Below are 21,600 nucleotides of genomic sequence, written 5' to 3'. Positions count from 1 at the left end.
TAGTAGCTCTTGAAATTTTGTGTGTCCTCGACGTCATGAGAACTAAGTAAATACGAACTGTGTTCTAAAAGAAACGGAACTTTTGAAATAGGGTGACAACCGGCAGATGGAGCGTACTGCAGCTACCAAGCGGCAGGTTTAGACAATAAACTGCCATTTGCGTCGTTTCACTATGACCAAGGTACAGCAGATGAAGTGAGGACATGCACTATATTTTAGTTGGATTATTGATACACGAGAGACAATGAAAAGTTTGAAAAAATGAAAATGAAATGAAAACTTTAAGTTTTACGTCTCACGGTTATGCCGGTTAGGGTAAAGGAGACGGTGTTGATGAGAAATGAGTGAAATAGTGGAACGAAGAAAATGGGAGGAAATGGGAGAACCCCGAGAAACCCCACGAACACGGTGTTTGTCCAACACAAAGTCCACACGGCGCAAGCTGGGATCGAACCAAGGGCCCCAAGCACCGGAGGTGAAGGCTCTACCACTTTTTAAAAAAAAAAACTTCCTGACTTAATTCCTACTATAACCACTTTTCAGGACAACTAGACACGATAGGGACACGAACACAGAAACATCGAGGACAGTTAAAACTCCACCCTTGCTACTACAGAGGGACTCGAACCCCCAATGGGCTTCACCTAACGATCATCAGCCTAACGCCTCAGACCACTCGGCTACACCCACCGGCTCCACTGAGCTACCGCGCCCCCAATGAAAAGTTTGAAGAGCAACATATGTGTGTGAAATTCTGCTACAAAATTGGCGAAACATTTGCAAAGACATTTCAATTGCTTTTCAATTCATTCACAGTCTCTTTGTTCAAAAAAGCACGCATGCGTAGGTCAAAGCACAAGATGATGTTGGTTGTGTTTTTATTATTAGAAAGGCATTGTGCTTCATGAATTTATATCAGATGGTAAACAAATAGTTGTACCAGGACACTATAGTGCGTTGAGGGGTGTTGTGTGCTGGAAGGGACTTGAATTGTGGTAAAACCAAACTTGGCCCATACCAATGCCCTAGGCAGTTGGTGCGAAATTACAGAAGTTTGGTTTGTTTTTGAACATATCTGTTATGTAAACGATTTTTTTGGCAAAACAAAATCCTTAATATTATAAATTTTGATTCTAAAGGGAAAAGAGCAGGGTGGTCTGAAGAACATTTTAACCGTACTAAGATTGGTTCCCGATTGAAAAAGAAGAATTAGAAACTCTACTCCAAGTCATGTAGAAGTTTGCCCATAAGACATTTTATTTCATCTTCCCATGTTACAGACCCTGTAACGTTTCTGTTTCTTGCTTCTTAGATTTTGTATTTCGTCGAAAGTGTGCTTTTTAGATTTTGTATTTCCAGTCGCTAGTTGCTAAGCTACTTCCCTGTGGGTTTTGCAGCACGTTTGCTCTAACAAAATTTTCCCATGTGCTTGTTTTTCTTTTATTTAATTTCTTTTCAATTTTTGGTTTTCGCTTCTTCATACTTTTATAAGATTTCACATCTTATAGTTTCATCCATTGATTGATTCAAGACTCTTTCTGCTTGCTTCTATAGTTTTCATAGGTTTTCCAATTCATTCATCCACAAAGTTCGGTTTATTGTATTTTATATAGTTTATCTTTGGAATATTATTTTCCATTGTTTTCTCTACACTGCAAAATTGCCTAGATAAGGTAATGGGTAAAGAAATTTAACAAACAGGATTCGATTTTCTCCCAGAAAATTTATATTATAAAATTGCTATTATATGCAAATATAAGACAAAATCACTACAAGTGTCGTCCTTAAACCAATACAAAGTTCACTAATTAGTTTGAATAAAATAGGTGTCTCTATGCCCAGACAGCCACTGGGAGTATTCCCACAGTTTCATGCAAGATGAGTGGAGGTGCTTTAGGAATTTTCAATGCTTCAGGTAAGCAGAAAAAGGCTGGAGTCCCTCCGAGCTTCAGACAAGCTAGGTAAGCAGGAGACATCAGAGCCCCAGGCAAGCTAGGTAGGCAGGAGACCTCAGAGACCCAGGCAAGCTAGGAGTTTGAGTTAGGTTAGATCTCTCAGAACTTCAGGCGAGCTCACAGAAGGAAATTGACCAGACGAAGATGGTGCTGATGAAGACATTATATGTAGTTTATACTAGGGAAAATCATAAATACTTTATTTTCAAATATCGGAAGCATGTTCTTATCACGTCGTATTTATTACAACATTTCGCGGCCATAGATTTCCATAGAAAATACTAATATACAGAATAGTTGATTGAATTGAACGAGTAATATTTTAGCAATTTGCTAATAACTGGGGACAAAATGATTACATTCATCTACTGTATGTTACACATCAAAGGCGTCATCTGATTTAGTCAGAATTGTTTCCTTATTACTTAAAACACAGCTTTTAATTTTTGTATCAGACAATTCAAATTACACTTATATGAAATTTTGGAGAATACGTACATACGAAGATGGCAAAAGATTTAAATTTTCGGCTTTTTGTTTTACTTTTTGGTCTGATAATTTTTCACACTAAGATCATCTTTTGGCAAAAGTGGATAATGACGATAATTTAAATTTCTGTGCTTACCAATATATGCGAGTATTTCTTTTTACGAGTGAACTAAAAGTACTTCTAATTTAATTCAAACTCTTTTAATTTGTTCTTACGTAAAAATGTCCATATAATGCTTTACATCCTCCTTGTATAGTATTAATATATGTTATAGTTTTGATAATTATAGACAAAGTGAGAAAGGAAGTTTCTTACATCGATTCACGAATCTAACCACAACCTAGAAGTTGACGAGAGACGTGACAACTCAAAAGATCTTTTACAATCATACAACCATTCTTTTATGTTGTGGTTTTCAGCTCTCACCTGTCTGAGTTCGAGTAATATAATGAACAATGTATTTTTGAATGGTTAAAATAAAAATAATTTATTACCAGTTGTAGAATTTTGAGCTGAAGTTAGCAGTTGATATTTCAACTTACAAGGGAACCTTCCGAAAATGATAGTTGCAGTTAAAGATGTGAATTATGCCAATTGAAAGAGCTGTAACAGAGATGTTCATTCCCAAAAAATTAGCTGCCCATAGCAATAGGTTCAAGAAATATAAAGGGTGGAAGTTCGGGAAACAGCAAGGTTGGACAAGGAGGGAAAAGTGCAAATTCCGAAGAAAAGAAAAGGAGGGCACGGCAAAATACAATGCTGACAAGTGATGTATAGAAAGAGACTTGCCACAATAGGGAACAAATGAAGGCCATCAGTGGGGTTAACAGTGTTGCCAACTGCAATGAAAAGTATATGTTTTGCAAAGAGTACTATATGAAGTGAGTGCAATATTCAGTGTCATGTAGAACATAAGATATGACGTGTATAATCAGTGGTACAATCTAACAAAACAGAATAGAAAAAACAGAAGTACGAAAAATACGGAAAAGACGAAGTTGGCCATAATGCGCCACATTTGATCACATATAGAATATTAGAATGAACAAAACAATGCAGGAAACCGATGTACCTAGAGTCGAAAAGAAAAACGAGTTCCAAAGTTGGCAGCACTGGCCATGAAAATCCAGACAAGTCTAATATAGTTAGGCTATTCGCTTCACAAAAAGAAAATTCCGGCAACAGGCATTAGCCTTCGCATCATTGTACATGCTCGTCAACATTTTACGTGCAATTGTTCGATTGACAATGGCCCAAACGGAAGATACATTTGCAGTGAGCACAGCGGAATACTGCCAATCCGTCACACATGGTACAGCGATCGCCTGTGAATGTCTCGAAACAGTACTCTAGAGGTGTCGGAAGCTTTGGTGGTCTTTCTATCACATATCCACACCTGTAGAAAGCAGACATAATCAAAGGCTTGATCTGCTGTGTGCTGCTGTCTGCAGTACTATCACCGCCTATATGATATATCCAGTGTGTCCCACCTAACTCTGCGACTGAAATAGTTTCAAAGCGAAAAAAATGACACACATCCAGTTGTGCAGGAATGTACTCATGTCAGCGGGCGACAAACTTCTGTGAGACGAAAGTTCCCCCAAGTCACCCATCATAGGAACCCAGGGGCCAACTTCGAAATTCAAATAGCACCATCGGTCGAGTTATATTTCTTTCGATAAATCTTGGAATATGCAACAACGCATATCAGAAATATAGTTAATATTTCTATATGGGATTTCAAAATGGCCACCAAAAATATCTGCTCGGTGACAAGAACAACGTGCATTTTTGGCGGCCATTTTGAAACCTGTGCTTCATATAGCAAATGTTTCTTATAGACGGTGTTGCATCTATTAAGAGAAATATCATCCACCCCCTGTACCCACTTGAAATGTTGAGGTTGTCCCCTCGAGCCTTATAATGGGGGCCTGGGACACTTGCTTCTTACAAAGTTTTCTTGGCCCTCGACATGAGTACATTTCTGTGCAATTGGATTTGCAACATGTCTTTTCGCTTCGCAGCAATTTGAGATCACGATCTTCGATGCCATGTTAAGACACAACATATATTTGTGGCGGCCACTATTTGAAAACCATGCTCCATATAACAAATGTTTCCTATAGGTGTTGTTGCACATTCGATGATCTATCGAAAGAGGTACCACTCGGTCCGTGTTGACATTTGAAAGTTTGAAGTTGGCTCCTGGGGCCCTATGATGGGGATCCTGGGGGCACTTGCTTCTCACAGACTTTTATCACCCCTGACATTGGTAAACTCCTGCACAACTGGATCCGTCACATTTTTGTTCGTTTCGAAAATCTTTCAGGTCACAAAGTTTGGTGGGACACCCTGTATATTTCCACATACGACCCAACCATGACATAATGTTCACTACTTCTATTATCGGTTGTTGGCTCAACCCAATCATTTCATGTTCCCCAACTTGACATTGCCTCAATCACTCTAGCATTGATGCATTCCGAGTGATGCCTGTTGCCGGAATTTTCTTTTTGTGAAGCGAATGGCCTAACTATATTAGACTTGTCTGGATTTTCATGGCCAGTGCTGCCAACTTTTGAACTCGTTTTTCTTTTCGACTCTAGGTACGTCGGTTTCCTGCATTGTTTTGTTCATTCTAATATGCACAGCTCGTGGTCAAATGTGGTGCATTATGGCCAATTCCGTCTTTTCCGTATTTTTCGTACTTCTGTTTTTTCCATTTTCTTTTGTTAGATTGTACCACTGATTATAAACGTCATATCTTATGTTCTACATGACAGGTTGACACTGAATATTGCACTCACTTCATATAGTACTCTTTGGAAAACATGTACTTTTCATTGCAGTTGGCAACACTGTTAACCCCACTGATGGCCTTCGTTTGTTCCCTATTGTGGCAAGTCTCTTTCTATACATCACTTGTCAGCATTGTATTTTGCCGTGCCCCCTCTTTTTTGCGGAATTTGCATTTTTCTTCCCTTGTCCAACCTTGCTGTTTCCCGAACTTCCACCCCTTATATTTCTTGAACCTATTGCTATGGGCAGCTAATTTTTTGGGAATGAACATCTCTGTTACAGCTCTTTCAACTGGCATAGGCCACATCTTTCACTGCAACTATCATTTTCGGAAGGTTCCCTTGTTAGCTTTCAACGAAATTACTTTTGTAAGTTTGTGTTTTGAAATTGTCTGAACTGGTGTATTTGAGTTAATGCATTCTTACATGTTAATAAAGTCAGTACATTTCTTACGCTATGGTACTAAACATTTTGAAGAAGATTTTATTTAAATCTTATCCTCTACAATACCTTGCTGTTATGAATGTTCAATTTTATTTTCTCGATTATTATCAACAAATAAAAGGTATTTTTTGCTACATTTGATCTTTTTGATCGCGCATTTTAAGGCAGAATTAAAGACACCCCTCGTCCCTCTAGCTGTTATGAATCCCACAGAATTGTACGCATTTCTAGCTATCTTATCTTAGGGTTCATTAAGAAATAAATACTTTGTTCTCACAATCTTTTTGGAGACTCTAAATACTTTATCATCCAGCCTTTATCTTTTTATTGACTCGTACGTGTACAAAAATCTACGAATAATTAATGTGCATGATGATTATAGTTAATAATAATTAATGATGATTAATGATAACGAAGTGTGTTCGCAAATGGTAATTTTTTTCTATTGCATGTCTAATATTGAATAAGGAGTTCAATGTTGGCCTAAACCCTTATTGATCATCTGATTATTTCATTACCATAAGAGGGAGCAAGGTGGCTCAGAGGTAGAGTAATTACTTCTGGTGCATGGGGTCCCTAGTTCGATCCCAGGCCAATTAAGTTTATGGTGGACAACATCGTGTCCATGGGATTTCTCGGGGTACTCCCGTTTCCTTCCACTTTCTCCAATTCTTCCATCATAATTTTCTTACGTTAATCGTCATCACCCTTAGCCCAAAGGGCATAATCGTGGGACGTTAACCTTTTGCCTTTGTAATTTTAATTAGGAAAACTTTCTTCACGGTTTTGTACGAAAAAGTTTCAGAATAACTCTGGAACACTTGGAATAATTTGAACCAACCTTTGTACGCTAATGATATAAAAACATGTAAATGAAATTTAGGTGGATATGGCACTCTTTGTACCTAGGGGTGAAAAGCGGGTTGAGAAGGGGTGACATGTAAAAATAATCGAAAATCGCCGATATTAGTGTCGAATTCACAGTTTTCGATGTCGCAGAAGTAAATAGGGACACCCAATGTCGTGCAAGTCCATGGTCGTCTTTCATCAGAATGGGGCTGGCAGAAACCTTAGGTATTGCGGGTGAAGATGAGTTACAAATAAAAATAATCGAAAATCACCGATATTAGTGTCGAATCCATATTTTTCGAGGTCACTGAGATAAACAGGGAGGTACCCCATGCCGGGTAAGTTCATGGACGTCCTTCGTTGTAATGTGGCGAGCAGAACACCTAGAATTGTGGTGAGAAGGGGTGATGTAAAAAATAATCGAAAATCACCGATATTAGTGTCGAATCCATAGTTTTTGAGGTCGCTGAGGTGAATAGGGACACAGGAGTAAGATTGCGTGTCCAGGTTGTTCCATCACTACTGTTTGGCTGTTTGTTTTCAAAGTTTGAATAACAGAAGATAATACATCCCAGAATGAACAATCTGAATCACTATCGCTACAATTCATCAGATAAGAAGCAATATTGATTGGCATTGTTACTTCCTTTTGTCACTAGAAAAAAGAATAATCGCGAAAGTGACCAACTTTCTGCATAGAAACATACAAACACATTTTTAAAGTGACATTTTTCAATGAATGTTTTTTCTTCTTTTAATACAAAATCTACTACAGAATAAATAGTCAAGAGCATTAAAAACTTTACCCTGAAATAAAAAAATCATGCTTTTAGCAAATGAGGATTATTCAGACAAACATAGGCGCGATTACACACACACTTCTCAGAACGTAATGTTACGTCAAACACAGAATGCGGAACAAGTACTCCTGACGGATTATTCCGACGAACACAGGGAAGGAGTTAAACTAACAGATTTTATTTCATTACATTTTTCATAACATCAGCGGTAAAGCGTGTTACAATAATATTTCCTAAGATCTTATAGAAGGCTTGTAGGAATGAAATTGCACGGTTTAATATTGTTTCCTTTGATTCATAGAATCATAAGTAGATCAGTATACACGTTCCTGCTCGAATAGATGGACTCATCCTGTCGCAAATAGTTTGGTTGGAATGGAATTGACTACCAGTGAGTAGTTATTTTCTTCATACATTTAAAGGGATGATCTTTTTTATTTTGAGCTTTGCGCCTTGCACTCTGTTACTCTCTTTCTTAAAAAAAAAAAAAAATGTTGTACCTATTTAATAATTCGCCAAAATACTCAGTATTTTTTACCAATATATTCCAGGCACCTGCTACGATGTTTTCAAGTCAGTGCTTTACTTCAATACATTTAATCTAGATCTGTTACATTTGTTGTGTCTCTCTTCTGTTATTGGTTAGTCTGTTATTTTCTCAAGTGCTGTTTCATTTTGCATCTACGTTGGAATACTAACAGTTTCGCGTTTACAATCTTTGTATGCTTCAATGAGTACAATACACTCATTTGGATTCTGAATTCACTGCGATCTAGTCTTTTTCTTCTTTTATTTGTTTCTTTACATTCTTCGTCGAATATTTATTTCCTTTTTTTCGTCTCTTTCTCTCTTATAAACGTATTGTATTTCAATTTTCCTTACGGTGCGATGTTGTAAATAAACCTGGAACGTATGCAAGGCTGCAGAACAGAGATGTTATGGTGGTTGCATACGAATAAGGTACTAAGCCACTGGGAATAAAATAGCGCTTTCGTGATGTGAGACATTGTCCCTGAACACAGGTTCTGAATTAATACTTACGATACCACGTACACAAAAATAGAATACTTATGGCTTTATTTAAAACATACAGTTACTTACGATCATCTAGATCTATGCACTTGACTACATCAGTTGCGAAACTAATTCGTTGCAGGAAAAATAATCACATCGTAAAAATATCGTATCCCAAATAAAACAATGGAGCTTCCATTTATATGTTCCGCACCTGAATAATCTCTGTATATAAAAATGAAATTCACACCCAATCATGACAAAACAACTAAATCGTTTGAAATTATTTTTTGTACTGAATTAGCACTTGGATCGAGATGGGTTTCTATCATTTTACTTCGATTATCAATTGTCAATAAATTAATTTATTCGAACCTAATGTGAGGTGCCTACTTCGGTGCAATCTATAAGGTCATGTCGCCATATCCTTCAACTGTATTAATGGTTTACATTTTTGATGGTATTCTTGAATTTGACCGACAGAATTATTGTGGAGATATTGATTAAACTTCATTCATTTGTTCTAAATACTTTATTATTATTATTATTATTATTATTATTATTATTATTATTATTATTATTATTAGTAGTAGTAGTAGTAGTAGTAGTAGTAGTAGTAGTAGTAGTAGTAGTAGTAGTAGTAGTAGTAGTAGTAGTTGTTGTTGTTATTGTTGTAGCAGCAGTAGTAGTATCTTCCACTGCTAAATTGACTTTAATTTCCAAAGAATTTCAATCAATGTTATATGAGACACAATTAGACCACGCACTGTTCTCAAAGTTCTCGTTGTTTCTCTATCGCCGTATTATTGTGTTTATAATTCTTTTTATTTCACCTTACCTCTTATTTTTTCGTTGTGTACTTCACATCTATGTTAGACGTAGAGTGTTGAAATTTTATTTAAATATTTCCCATGCACGTAAGCTGACATCAAGAAGAAGAAGTTTTTTTTTTTTTTTTTTTTTTTTTTTTTTTACGAAATCTGACCCGTAACTAGACAAACTTAGCTGAGAGTGTATATAATTCTAGCAAAGTCGAAGTTACATCAAGAACCATAAATATTCTGAAACTTGAAAAAACGTGTAGGATTTCAATAAATATGTAATAGGTAGAGAGAAGCAGTTTCCTGCAACCAAATTAAACATTCCAAGAGTATCTCCACTCGAATTTCTCTACTAAAACCAGAAGTGGTAGAGATCTACTACCAATTCTGGCTCCAACATCAATTGAGGAAATATCATACTCATGTCAATGAACAAGGCCTTTTTTGTAAGTATGGCGAATTTCAAGAGCAAGTTGTCCTGAAGCGGAAAATTTCAAACACGATAATATCATAGTTTTTGCTTGAGGAGTGATGGGCAAGGAGAAACGCGGAGAGTTGTTGACAGGCATACGGCGGTAGAGTCAAGAAAACTTGAAGAGGTCGATAATTTCACCTCTTGGAAGTATTTTGACGAGAGACGCTTAATGCACCAAAGAGGTTGCCATAGCCAAAGAAGCATCCAACAAGAAAAGATCTCTCGTAGCTAGCAGGTTTAATATTAGACTAAGGAAAAATTGGTTAAGTGCTATATATGGAACCTTGGACTCAGTGATTCAGACATTACGAAAGTTAGAAAAGAAATATTTAGAGACCATCGAAATCGTGTTGGAGGAAGACGGAGAAGATAAACTGGACAGAGGAAATATCAAAGATGATTTAAAACGGATAGGAGAGAAGAGGACGCTTTTAGGCAGCATCCTTTGGATTGGACACATACTTGCGAAGTAATTGGCTTCTTCATACTGCCATAAAACGAAAGATGGAAGATAGCAAGGAATAGGAAGAAGACGAACATAACTAATCGATGATTTGAAAAACGGAGAAAGTATTAGGAGTTAAAAAAAAGAAGCTTAAGGTCGAGAAATATATAAGAAACATTTCCATGTACAACCCTTAAAAAACTGATTAGTCTAATAAGTGGCTCGCTAATCTATGGCTTGTCAGGAAGAGGCAGTGATTAGAACACATAACACGGCAGTACTTGAACTTTCGTTGTTGTGCCGTTAAAGAAAACCAAACTTCAGTTTTTACAGTGTGTATACAGTGACAAGGTAAATTGTTTCACATGGTATTGTTTAATTGCATGCACATTTTAAAAAAGATACAACGTTATTCTACAAGACAATATAAATATTTGACAAAATTTTCAAATTCTGTTCTTTTTATGTCAACGTGATATTTTATATTCGTGGTGTTGTGTTTTCTGAGTCAAATACAAGAGAAGCAATAAAATGTGTAAAAAAACGAATAAAAACAAGAAAGAATCACGTAATCCGATTTTATTACAAACAGCTTATGGTTCTAAAAGCATTAACTTCAACGTTATTTCAGCTTCCATGATTTTCATTTCGCCGCTGCTGAAGAAATAATAATAAAAAAGAAATCAGTAAAAAAAAGAAAAGGTAAAAAGAAGAAAATGGTTCCACTGGGGTGCAGCTTATGTAACACGTGACAGTTTTATATGAAGACCAATCACGTAACGTTGCGTGACGAGGCTTTTAAAGTGGAGGTTGTTCCACTTCCACAGTTTCAAGAAGAAGTAGAGAGAACACCATAAAGGAGTAAAAAAGAAGGAGAACCCATACATCTCGAGGCAAGGACAGCTGAAAAAGAGAGTAAGAAAGTGAAAGAGCCTGACAAGTTGCTGGCTAATCTATGGCTTGTCAGGAAGAGGCGAAAGCAAATGCTTTGGAAGTTAAGGGAAAAGAGTGACCGTTAGTAAGGGACAAGTGTTGCTGAAAGATAAAGGAATGTAAGTGCTGGAGAAAATCTTGCAGAGGAAAAGGAATGGCAGAAAGTAATTTCTTTCATTATAGAGAATGTAATAGACTTACATAGTTGATTAAAAACAAGAAATAGTCCTTCAATAGGGCCATTATTGTCAAAAATGAATTACTTATAAAGTCAGTTTCGATGAAATATAAACCCGAAAATACGATATATAAAATAATCATTATGGGTATGTACCGTGTTAAACAAAAAAACTACACCTATAGAAACCAAAAGTTGTGCAAATGTACCATAGAATACAACAAGAAACAGTATCATGTGTACATCACATGAAGAAGTTTGCTCAGAATATTGAAAAGAACTGTATAATATGCAACCAATTCCACTTTCAGGTACAGTTCGGTTGCATACTATCGTCTGTAATGCCCCTTACGTGAAGACATGGGGAGGACATATACTCAGATCAACTGGATGGATCATCTTCATCAACAAACTTGATTCCTAAATTTTGACCCTCTTATCCTAGTCAAAATTGGTGGTGAATTCATCAAATAACTCTTAAGATTCTTATTTTTTGTTTCCCAGACGGATAGACACACAGACAAACAGGGAAAGTATATAAAGGAATTTTGATTGATAAACCAATGTGTCAAGCAAAACAAAGCAAACATTTATTTAAACAAAAGAGTGTACAACAGTATTACCTGAAAAGGGTAGCAGCAGTCGTTCTTTCAGAAAAAGTGTACCAGGGGGGCATACGTAGTATTCCGGGGGGCACTGCTGGTACTATTTTATTTATTATTATATTTTAGGCATATTATTTTGCTCTCGTCCGTGGGGACACTCTCGCAGCTCCGGGGGGCGCAGTGCCCCCCCAAAAAATGTCTGGAAGAAACACTGGATAGCAGGGCTGATTTTTGGTTAGAGGCGCTGGTGTGTTGTGTTTATCATAGTTACTCGTAAAGCGCGGTGGAATAGAGAAGCGGTATCTAGCAGATTTTCAAAGTTGTAGTTTAGATGTTATAAGTGCACTGTTTGAGCTTAACAAAGAACACCGTAATTGTATAAAAGAAATTCGATTTCATTATGAACCAAAATGATTAAACAAAACACACATTAAGCTACATCAAGCCATCTCGCTTAAACTATGAAAAGTTCACTTATAATCTATAAATAATATCACGATTTTCAACCAACAATGACGTTTACAAGAGACTTATTTTGTGACTAGGATATCAGTGTTGATTTTGGCTGGGAGCGCTTGTGTTGTTTTACCTCGATTATTGTTCTTACGCATCGGAACAGATCTGAGAGTATCACTATTGCAGTATATCTAACGGATTTTTCAAGTTGCAATTTAAGATGTTATAAGTGGCTTGATATTTGCAATTAATGAAGGATGCCTTAAACTAAATACTAAATATAGAAACGATTCACCATTCCTGCAGTAATGGAGACTGTTTGCGGATAGCAATATATGTACTTAAATTAACAATGCAAGGGCACAATTAAAAATTCAAAGAGCTTCTACCGTGTATTAAGAAGATTGTAAAAAAATATTCTCTATTTTATCATAAAACATGAGAAACCTGTAAAAGGCAGGAATGATGAATCAGTGACTTACATTAATTTAGCGTTGAGAGAGTTTCAAACTTAGATGTCTCGAGTTTTTTTAGACTGTTGAAAATTTAGAATTTTAAATGAATGAATAACTTGTGATAAAAAACAATATTAAAATCCTTATTAATTTTTGTTTAATGTATTAATTGTGTGATCGACATGTTGATTTGTACAATTTTGTGCGAGTAACATTCAATGGTACCACTAGAAGAAGCCTCTGTTCTTAATGTTGTAAGAACACTAATGTTGTCAGACGGTATAATGAGAAATATTTAAAAATGGGTTTCGTGTGATATATCGATGAATGGTGTATGTCATCTACCAGAGTGTTTAATATGTGAAAAAATACTAGTGAATGTATGGTGTACAGAGACGCACCCACCAAGGCTTCCACCGAGTCCCACACTTCTCAAAATTTTGTAACTTTGTAAATAATATACTTGTATTTTATCTTTGTCAGGGGCGCATTCACGTGGCGTCCACCCCATCCGGAGTTCCTCCAATCTTTCGACTTTAGAGTCTAACAATCGAACAAAGTGTCTATGGGTAGGCGCCTGGTGTCGTATTAAATCTGTGTGCAGAGGCAGCTCATGAGAGAAAGCATAGCGGTAAAAATTTAAAACTTTTCGCTTGAAACTAAAAGAAGACAACTTCCTTAATGCATTAAGTGTTGTATACAACAATCTTTACTTTCTTAATTTCAATCTAAGACTTAAAATGTCCTGAATATAATTTCCGAAGCATTTGAAAGTGTACTTGTCTTAACTTGAAGACGTGTTCCAAATGGTTAGTTAAAACATAATAATAAGAACTGTGATATATTAATTACAAGTTAATTGGTTGGTAACACTGATGTTTACATTTTAGTTACCAAACCAAACGCCTGCTGCTGGTCAGATTATGCCTCGCAGAAAAAAAAAACTAGGACTCATTTAAATAAAAAAGTGTGCAAGACTACCTCGCAAAACAAAGCCAAAACCTATTTTTTTAAATGAATGTGTTCACGTGTACCACGTGAAACAAAACCAAGACCTGCTTAAACAAAGTGTACAATTGTGTTATGCAAAAATAGATATATTAGAACAACGAAATGTGTAAAACAAGCGTATGTGCAAAGCGTACTATGCAAACCAGAACCAAGAACTGTTAAAGCATTAATACAAATATGTGTATGGGTTCTATGTGAGTAAAAAGAAGAACAGTTTCGAAAACGTACTTGCACGTAAGCGTATCATGCATACAACACACACGTAAGCATATCCGTTCATAGCGGTTTTTATTTTTTTAAAATTTTTTGTCTCTATCTCAAACAATGTTTGTATATCAATGAAAACCCAGAGTACCATGATGCAGAAATAGAAACAATGTTGCCATGGGAATAGTTTTCTCACTCTTACACACACACACTGATTTTCATTTGTTGCGTGATGTGGACTCAAAGCTTTCAAGCTGATGAGTATGTCCCGTAAGGGATACAGTTTGAAAGATTGGTTAAACCTCACTCCTGTACGTATGAATGGATAAAATTACTGTGTAAGGGAAATGCTTGCCCATGGCAATATTACATGTTCTTTCAGCCAGTTTAAAAAGCAAACACCAAGAGAAATGCGTCAAATAACATTTTCCGCGTGCATTATAATTGATTGCACACTTCAATGCATTATTATGAATATTTTGAAGTGCATGAATCTATTATTTATGTTACAAAGACTAATGCGAGACTCGAAACAAACAAATTGTATTCTTAGTGTACAATGAATGTGAATTTCAGAAATCAATATATCTCTAACGTTATCTGATATCCGAAGTATTGTAATCCTGACTACTGATATAGACCTTCTTCGTGACTAAGCGGTTAGCGTACGAGCCTTTGACATGTGAGAATCAGGTACGATTCAAAGTGGGGCTCATGTGGTTTGGATTCCACGTTAATCACTAGGTCCACGTCTCATATAGTCTCGCTGCTGAAAGGTGCATCAAACTTAAAATAAACTCAAATAACTCCTGATATTCCGAACTTCAAGATTTATCCTAGATCAGAGTCTCTCAAACTATGGTACGCGCACTACTTCTATGACTTACGGTGCTATTAATGCTATAGTCGTACAACAATGCTATGGTCGTACAACAATGCAAAAGATTGAGACCGCCTGTCCTAGATTGTGTTGCGTGTAAAATGAGACGAAAAAAATGTATAAGCTTCAATGGGTTACTCTCAATATTCTGCACTCTATACCATTCTACTAATGTTATTGTATTTTGCGATTAGACTTCACAGATATTTATTGTAATTCAAATACAGGCATGACGTTCTACGTATGATGCAACAAATGTGATATTCCATCTCAATTCTGTATGTCAAATAATTATGTAACTATATTGTATGAGACTATTCTTTCCTCGAGACACTGAACAGCATAATCATTCTATATTTTTGTCCACCTGATAAATGATCTCTCGAATTGTATCTATATTGTCGATGATTTTTATATAATATTGCCGAGATAGCCAATTTTATCATCACGGCATGGTGCATCCTAAGGTTGCGGATCGAGTCGAAGGCCTCTAGATATAGAGGTTATTTGCGAATATACTGAATAAGCAGTCGCGGACAGACGACAAGCAGTGGTCCTCCAGCTTGGGGGTTTGGGTGAGGCTAACAACCTCATCTGTAAAAAAGGCACTTGTTCAGAAACATTTACAGAAGCCTCGGACAAGGACTGATAACTTGGCACGACCTCAGAAAAAGAAAATGGATACGAGATTTGGTACAAGGAATATTAGGATTATAGGGCAGGTGTGTTAAAATCAGTAACGAATGAGTTAGAGAAATACAGGATGGAATTAGTAGGAGTTCACGAAGTTAGGTGGAAAGGAAATGGATCTGTGAATTCCGGCAATTTTACGTTCTTTTACTGGGAAGGAAGTAAAAATCACCAATAGAAACAGGGTTTTTCGTTCACAAACGAACAATATAAGCAATTAAGTGGGTAGAATTTGTTAACGATAGACTTTCTTTTATTACTCTTAAGGGTCGGTGATGTGATATTATTGTTTTAAATCTACAAGCCCCAACACAAGATAAGGATGACAATATAAAAGTTGTTTTTACGAAGAAGTGGAACGGATATTTGACCAACTCCCACGATACTATATGAAAATTCTATTAGGGGATTTCAGTGGAAGGTAGGACGAGATGATATTTGCAAACCGATTATAGGGAACCAAAGTCTCCATAAGAAAGTAATGACAACGGTGTTAGACTCGTGAACTTCGCAAGATCCAAAAACCTTATCTTGAAGAGTACAAAATTTTCACATCGCGACGTTCATAAATGTACTTGGACCTCACAAGACGGAAAAACACATAATCAAATCAATCACGTTTTAGTAGATAGAAGAAGACAATGTACCACAATTGATGTTCGGTCGTTTAGAGGAACTGATTGTGATACTGATCACTACCTGATAGCAGCGATAATAAGAGGGAGATTACCGTTGAATAAAGGAAATATGCAATGTCTGAAAACGGAGAGAGTTAATTTAAAGAGAGTAGAAGAGGACCAGGTAAGAGAGGAATACCAGATTGAAGTTTCGAATAGATTTTCATTTTTAAAATATTTGGAGTGCACTAGTGTTAAGGATACTCGGATTGAAGTTTCAGCAAAAGAAAAATTAGGACACGCAGAAATACGTAGGAACAAACCATGGTTCGACCAGAAATGCATCCAACTAGAGGAGAATAGAAAACAGGCGAAATTACGTGGGCTACAACATCCGAATGAGATAACTAAACATAATTTTGTAGACATCAGGCGGAAAATTTTTAAAACTTTTAAAACAAGAAAACGCGATTTGTTGAAAGCTAAAATTAAGGAACTTGAAGATAATAGTAAAAATAAAAAATGAGACATGTATAATGGGATCAATGAATTTAAGAAAGGCTATCAAACCTCATGCCTATATATTAAAGAAAAATGACAGAACAGTTCTCACTGACATAGATAACATCCTAAATAGATGGGAATATTTCTTTGACGAATTTCTTAACACGCAACCAAAAACTAATGTGCGTGGAGAAAGGGAAATACACACCGCAGAACCATATGTCCCAGAACCTAACAGAATAGGAGTAGAAATCGCCATAAAGAAATTTTAAAAAAATACAAATCTCCGTGTGTAGACGAAATTCTTGCTCAGTTAATTTTAGCTGGAGGTGAACAATTGTGGAACAGGATACACAAACTCATTCTCCTTATCTGGAAAAAGGAAGAAATGCCACAAGATTGGAAAGAATCAATCATTGTTCCAATTCATAAGAAAGGCTACAAAACTGACTGCAATAATTATCGAGGTATTGTTCTTCTGTCAAAGTCCTATAAAATCATCTCAAACATTCTATTAGCAAAATTAACCCCATACGCTGATGAAATTATTGGAGATTATCAGTGCGGATTTAGGCGAAATCGATCAACTATGTACCAAATATTTACCATTCGACAAATATTCGGAAAGAAGTGAGAATACAATACCCCGGTAAGATTTTAGAAAGGCTTACAACTCGGTTAGGAGAGAAGCATTGTACAGAATCCTTACAGAATTTTGGAATAAAGAAAAAGCTAAAAGAGTAATTAAGATATGTTTAAATGAATCCCAAAGTAAAGTCCGGGTAGCAAATTTTTTGTCCACGAGCTTTCGCGTCGAGTATGGCCTGAAACAAGGAGATGCGCTGTTGCCGTTATTATTCAACATTGTTCTGGAATACGCTATAAGGAAAATCAAAGATAACAACCAGGGCCTAGAGTTGAATGGGGTTCATCAGGTTATGGCGTATGCTGATGATGTAAATTTAATAGGGGATGATAGGAGAACAACAGAAAGAAATGCAAAGGTCTTATTAAACGCTTGCAGAGACATAGCTTTAGAAGTAAATGCAGAGAAAGCTGAATACATGAAAGTTCGTTGGGTTAGTAATACGACAAAATATGGATGCTTTAAAATATCGAATAATACTTTTATAAAGTAAATACTTTCAAATATCTAGGATCAATATTAACAACGATATTGACGAAGAAATTAAATGTGGACTAAAAGCAGGGAATTCGTCTAATTATTCAGTTCAAAATCTCTTGTCGTCGCGAATTCTGTCGAGGAATTTGAATCTTAAACTATATAAAACGATAATCATACCTGTTGTTCAGTATGGATGCGAAACATGGTCGCTTCCTCGGAAGGAAGAATATTGATTGAAAGTATTTGAGAACAAGATCTTGAGACGAATATTCGGACCCAGGAGAAACGGAAATGGGGAATGGCGGAAACTTGATAACGAGGAACTACATAATTTATACGGTTTATCCAACATTCGTAGGGTCATCAAGTCTAGGAGGCTTAGGTGGTCAGGTCATGTAACCAGGATGGAAGAAAGTAGAGACGCTTTCAAAATTTTAACTGGAAGATCCGGAGAACGACCATTTGGAAGACCTAGACGCAGATGGGAGGACAATATTAAGATGGATCTCGCAGAAATAGAAATAGAAAATAGAACCTGGATCCAGTATGCAAAGGATAAAAGTCAGTGGAAAGCTTTTGTGAACGCGACCTTAAACCTCCGGGTTCTATAGACTATAGAATTAGTTAGTTAGCAAATTTTATGTTAAAGTTATTTTCACACAAGAATTCTGTTTCTAAAAGGAGATAGGAGCATCATGGCTCAGTAGTAGAGCGCTTACCTCTGGTTAGGGATGCGCACGAGACAAGATTTGAGACTGTCTCGTCTCAAAAATGTGCTGTGAAAGTGATGACTCGAAAAATGTAAATTTCTCTATTGAAAGAGCTGTGTCTCGACTCGAATTTTATCAGGAATATTCTGTCTCGTCTCGTCTCGTGCGCATCCCCACCTGTGGTGTATCGTGTCAATGGTTCAATCCCCGATGAAGCAAGTTTGTGGTGGAAAACATCGTGCTCCTGAGTTTTCTTAAGGTGCTCCCGCTTCCTCCCATTTTCTAATTCCTCCATCATCATTCATTTGGTTTAATCATCGTGTCCCTTAGCCTAACGGGCATAATCGTGGGACGTTAAACTCAAAGATTTCAAAGATTTAAAAGGGGATGTATGACCTCCAGGATCTTGCGACTTTTCGGATTATTTCTGGATTAATTCCCTTGGGGAATTTTGTATTGTAATACTTACATTTAGTGATCATTTTAATATATTTGCTCCGAGGGTGAGTTTCAAGACGCTAGTGGTAAGAGTCAGTATTACGAAAATACTTGTAATTTACATTGAGTTGAGTTGATTTTGAGTTTAACTTCCCGTTCAGCAGCGAGGCTATATGAGACGTGGATTTACTAATTTAGGTGGAATCTGGAACACATGAGTCCCCGCCTGGAATCGAATCCGGGTCCCCCGCGCCAAAGGCGCGTACGCTAACCGCTTAGCCATGAAGGAGCTCGTAATTTCCACTGAGTATAATATAGACCCCGAGGAGAATTTCGTAGCTACAAGGGGTAAATTCCCCCTAGCTACCCTTGTATTATTGTTTACCCAACCATATGCGTAAGCTGCATACTATGTGAAAGACGAAATTCGAATCATCATATGAAGGAGGCATGGTCGTCAAGTGATAGAGCTCTCACCTCTGATGCAATTGTTCTATGTTTCGATCCCAGATCGATTGAGTTGGCAGTGGACAACATCGAGTTCATGGGGTTCTCCCGTCCTCTCCCACATTCTAATTCCACCAATTATTCCATAATAATTCAGTATCTTTAATCATGAATCTCCCCAATCTTAAAGGCAAAACGTAGTGACTTCAAACCAGAAATTGAATTTGACTTCTACTGGTCATTAACGAGGTGAATCCAAAGTGACAAATGACACAATTTTGTGTATTGGGGAAAGAATAATCGTACCAAAAAAAGAATCACTTGGAATTATGGAAATATTTATTCCGTATAATGTTAATTATAAGTGTTTTATTTACAACAAATATCCGGTAGCTCCTGTTTAACCCACAAATCCCCAGTATATCTCAGGTGTCACATTGATTTCCTGTTGACCTTATAAAGTTAGTTTCAAAAGTTTTATACAAATGCTCATTGTACTTTATAAGCCACTCATAAACCTTTGTAGCAAGCTTTGTTTCGTTCCTTTTCTTCAGGTTTTAGCAATTTTTTTCAACTTTTCTTGTTAGTAGCTGCATGTGGCTCATGGAGTTCTCGAGCGCCTTTCAGCTTCCGGATATATTTTATTTATTCCTATAATAAGTAAGTATTTAACTCCCTAATAATTTATTTTCTCGTATCTAAAAGGATTAATAATTACTCTGGTAAAATAGTAATTGTTCATGTACTAAATTAAAGTTGTAAACTACGTCTGTTCCTCGCCGAGTCACAGGTGTCACATTGGGTTTCCAATTCATTCAAAAAGACTTTTTTGGACATTTCTGTTATCTGAGACCCTCATTTAGAGAACCATGAAAGTTTTGTTCAAAAATTCTTACTTGAACAATGTTTGGGTTTTTGTGGGTTAAAATTTCTGAGTTTCGTCATTAATTTTTACATAGTTTAACCATTACCAGAGCTTAAACGTGATAGTTATTAGTTTAGTAATGTACGTTACAAATGGTGCAACTGCAAAAATAACCAGACCATTATTCTTAATATCATATTTAATTTTGTATAACCAACATACTGAACAGGAAGCAAATTATCTGCAGAAATTATTCCAGTCTGCAGTTCTTCAGCGTGTTATTGACTTTCTGTTAAAAGCTCTTTTTTTCTTCCATATCTGCAGATGATTGATTATTTTGAACGGAAACGAATTCTTTCTTCTAACAACCTGATAAGATTTCACACGAGATTGAAGATTGTTCAGCCAAACATATCTTTCTTCCTTCTTTGACGAAACGAATTATTGACTAACTGTTGGAAAAAACATCAACACTTCCAAACGTAATTTATAGGTAGACGGTTTCCAGTATAAGCTGTTTCGTTGTTACGTAGAATCTGAAAGCAATCTATGAAGAAAACAACAAAAACATCATTGGCTAAGATTGCGTTTACTTGTTGATATTTCTAATATCTTGCTTCTGTCAGAAGTGTTTTATATTTTTTTCTCGTATTTCTCTTTTGTATGTACCTACTTTTTCTGTTTTCTATTTGCATCTGATACTATTTTTCTATTTTCTATTTGTTTCAATCTTCACAAAAGTTTCTTATTTATCTCTGTTCATATATGTTGCATGATCAAGTATTCTATCCATGAATTACTAAAGGTTTGGCAGTTTAGGATTTACCGTCCCTTTGCAGCATCGAGTCTACATGAAACGTGAAGCTAAAGTTTAAAATAAAATCCGAACAACCTTAATTCTTTCAAATTTTAATGTAATTTTATCGAGGATTGAACCTGGTATCTGAGGCACCAAAAAATTCGTGTGTGCGCGCCCTAGTAACTAGACCAGGCGGAAGGGCTAGTATACTATTCACCAGACTGAGTTGAAGTGTGTATATATATATATATATATATATATATATATATATATATATATATATATATATATATATATATATATATATATATATATATATATATATATATAGTTCCAATATTCTAGAGGAGCAACACAGGTGTCAGTGGTAGAACGTTTACCGTTGGATTCCTGGTTCGATCCCCTTCCCAAGCAACCTAGTACTGTACAGTGTGGTGCCCATGGGTATCCTAGAGGTACTTCCACTTTCTCATTACACGAATTCTTCCATTATCATTCATTTGCCTTAATTATCATCTCTCTCTTATCCTAAACAGAATAACGTAGGACGTGAAACTAAAAGATTTCATTTTGATTTTCAAAATTCT

General features: G+C 36.2%; 1 long non-coding RNA gene across 1 annotated transcript in view; it reads left to right on the top strand.

The window, feature by feature from the left end:
- The window catches only part of LOC145672804 (uncharacterized), a 148,320-nt gene that overhangs the window by 89,595 nt on the left and 37,125 nt on the right, over window positions 1–21,600 (top strand). The gene's annotated exons all lie outside the window — the stretch shown is intronic.

The sequence above is a fragment of the Thermobia domestica genome, chromosome 16 (assembly GCF_964235325.1).
Source record: "Thermobia domestica chromosome 16, izTheDome1.hap1.1, whole genome shotgun sequence".
In the NCBI taxonomy this organism is placed as follows: domain Eukaryota; kingdom Metazoa; phylum Arthropoda; class Insecta; order Zygentoma; family Lepismatidae; genus Thermobia; species Thermobia domestica.
This window is presented reverse-complemented; position numbering and strand designations above follow the sequence as displayed.